Genomic DNA, 3,504 nt, shown 5'->3' on the forward strand with positions numbered 1-3,504 from the left:
TCTCTGCCTACTCCGTTCGCCATTCCAGGTGGTCGCCCACCTCCTCTATGTCTTGAACACAACAGGGAGCAAGGACTCCTGTTGGATTAAATTGCCTTTATTTAAATGCAACAGGACAGATAGGTAAGCCTGATGTACGCATAGCATGGATTTTAACCCGGGACTGGGATATTATAGTCATCACAGAAACATGATTGGGGCGAGTCTTGGGTGTGATCACAACAAGAAAGCTCTTATCTATGAAGTTCTCAATATCTCAGATGATCCTGAGTGCATCCAACTCCAGCTCCCGAACACGGTCTCCCAGGATTTGCAGCTGGGTGCATTTTCCACTCGTGTAGTTACCAGGGACGGTGGGAATTTCCCTGAGCTCCCACATCCCGTAGGAGGAACGTTTAACAGTCCTAACTGCAATCTCCATTGCTACAAGACTAAAGTTGAAAGGACTTTATTTGAGCTTGCCTGTAGTTTTCGCTAAGTTGCTGCTGTCCAAAACCTATTGAGCCAAACATTACTACTGACTCTGCTACCAACCGTATGTCTCTCTACCCCTTCACATTTAGTTTTGCTTAGGGAAGGAGGGAGACACTGCAGCGATGTAGCACTTGGGCATTTAGCACTCCTTGACACATGGCCTCTGACTACCTGCTGTCCATCCAAGATCACTGATTGGCCTTGGAAGATATCGTACTGAGATTTTCCCTCTGGTAGTACTAACTGCGCTGATGCTAATCTTCACCCCGACAGCCAATCTGCGTTGTCACAGTCCCTTGGTCTTTTCTGTCTCAGAGTACTGCATTTATGAAATCCTTGAATCCGTCGACTGCATTCCAAACTGTGTCTCACTCCATAGCGAGAGAGGTTGATGCTCCAGTGAATACAAGGCTATTGTAAAAATGATACAATTCAACATAGGAACAACAGTATATCTATCCGCTCACCGAGTCTGCTTTTCCACTCAATCAGGTGAGATCTATTTTGAAAATCCCCCATTCCACTTGTCTGCATTTTCCCCATAAACCTTGTATAAAAATCAGTCTGCCTCAATCCTAAAAATATTTAATGAGCCAGCCTCAACAGCCCACAGAATTTTCTAAAATGATTTCCCCTCTCACTGATGTGAGACTTGGTGGTCTTTAACCCCATGCGGTATTTCTAGCACGCTGTTTGAAAGACGTATCAATATTAGATGTTATCATGTCCTGTCACACCTTCTCTGTGGCCAGACGCAAAACAAAAATGAAAAGTTAAGAGATTATAATCTCCTCACGTCAGCCTAATATACAGCTCATCCTGGTCTGTGCAGTTGCCTACTCTCTATCCCGCAAAAACTTCCAATTCTTTGTCAGCTTCTGTATCAATTCACTCAAGGACCACACGGTCACTCTCCTTTAATCCAGGAACTCCTTCTTCAAACTGAAGACCGAAAGAAAGTAACTGTTTAACATATTCTCTGGCTCCGTGCACAGGCTGCCCCCTTGGTCCCTAATACTCCCCATTCTCTCACGCGTTATCCTCTTCCCCTTAATAACCCGAAAGAAAGAGTTTGAATTCTTGTTAATCTCTACCCTCGAATTTTTTAACTCCACGCCACCACTTCTGCTCTTCTACTGACTTTTTATGTTTGGCCCTACACTTTCTATATTATTTTCGGAACTCCGTTGACCTGCTCAGTTTGTAACTGCTTTAAGCTTCTTTTGCCTTTTTAATTCTGTTCGGAATTTGTGTCGACATCCGAGGTTCTCTGCGCTTGTGTTCCTAAAATTCATCTTCCGTGTAACATGCTGGGCCGACACTGTCATCAATTACATTTTGATCAAGTGACCCCCTAACTCGCGCCCCACGCTGTTCTGCTACAGTTGCACCCAGAAGCACCTGCACTTTGGCCAGATCCTGTCATATTTTTTTCATAAAATCGGTCTCCCAAATCCTTGGGTCTTTTCCTTAGCAAACCCAAGACATAGGAGTCACGGTCACTGGTCCTTTCATGCTCACCCAATCCTGCCTGCAACATCTGACTGGCTTCGTTCCCCAAGGTGAGGCCCAGCACAGCCCCGCCCATTGTTGTATCTGCTACACGTTGACATAAGAAGCTCCCTGGAATAAAGTTCAAGGCATCTGTCCCCTCTTAAAAATGTTATCACTGCCCGAATAAATGTTTGGAATTCAAATGCCTGAATATAATGATCCTATAGTTGTATTAACACACCTCAATAAATTGGTTTTATATCAGCTCCTGTACTTTCTTTTATCTGGGAGTCTACAATATATCCTCAGCGGTGTGTCTGTCATGGTTTTGATCCCGAGCTCTAACCACCAAGCCTCATTAGAAGATCCTTTTTACTGCAGTAACTGACTCCATAATTAATAATGCAACCCCACTTACTCCTTTACAACCTCTCCTGTCGTGCCAATAGATCTTTTACCACGGGATATTGAGTTGTCAGCCCTGAATTCCCTCAAACACATCTCTGTGATGGCAAAAATGTCACATTTACCCATTTCATCTTGTTCCCTTATCATATCTTTCTGTCGGATAATATTCCCTGCATTAAGGTAGACGACATCCAGCCTGGAAAATAACACCTGGAATACTCTATAACGTGGAGTTCTTCATTCATTCATTGTTTGTTCTCAAGCTGCCCAATTCAGAAACAAAACTGTTACTCTGGGAATGAATGAATATTTATTGAATTGAAATTTCTCTTTTGATAAATGTGTTCATCAAATACAACTTTCCAGAACTAAACAGTCAGCTCCACATGCAATGAGTTTCTGCTGATTAATTCTCTGTTCAGTGTGCAGAGGGGACAGCTCTAAGTAATGGAGAAAGTGAGAACTGCTGATGCTGGTTATCAGAGTCGAAACGTTTGGCGCTGGTAAAGCACAGCCAGTCTGGCAGCATCTGAGGAACAAGAGAGTCAAAACTTTGCACATCATCCCTTCATCAGGAAGGCATTGATGTCTTCCCATGTTTTGCATTCCATGATTGGCAGGATATTGGGAACCATACGTGTTTCATAAGGCAGCACTGTATATAGACCTGAAATGGAAAGCAGTCAATCATTTGTTTGGACAGGGAGTAGACATTTGAGGTGAAGTACAGATTGATTGAAGTACAAACGCAAGAACAGATAAATCCCTTGGGCCAGACGGACAAAACCGGAGGTTACTCCAGGAAGACAGGGAACAGATTCCTGCGCCTTTGGCGATCTTTTCATCCTCACTGTCGCCTGGAGTAGTGCCAGATGATTGGAGGGCGGTAAGTGTTATGCCTTGTTCAAGGAAGGTACTAGAGATTATCCTGAGAATGACAGACCAGTCAGTCTTACATCAGTATTGGGCAAAGTATTGGAGGGGTTTCTGAGAGACAGCATTTATGATTAATTGGAAAATCATAGTTTGATTACAAATAGTCAGCATTGCTTTGTAAGGGGCAGGTAATGCCTAACAAAACTTATTAAAATCTTTGAGGATGGGATCAAACACATTTAAGAAGGTGGA

The sequence above is a fragment of the Chiloscyllium plagiosum genome, unplaced genomic scaffold (assembly GCF_037043375.1).
Source record: "Chiloscyllium plagiosum isolate Xiang-an unplaced genomic scaffold, Cpla_swu_hap1 HiC_scaffold_36, whole genome shotgun sequence".
Lineage (NCBI taxonomy): Eukaryota > Metazoa > Chordata > Chondrichthyes > Orectolobiformes > Hemiscylliidae > Chiloscyllium > Chiloscyllium plagiosum.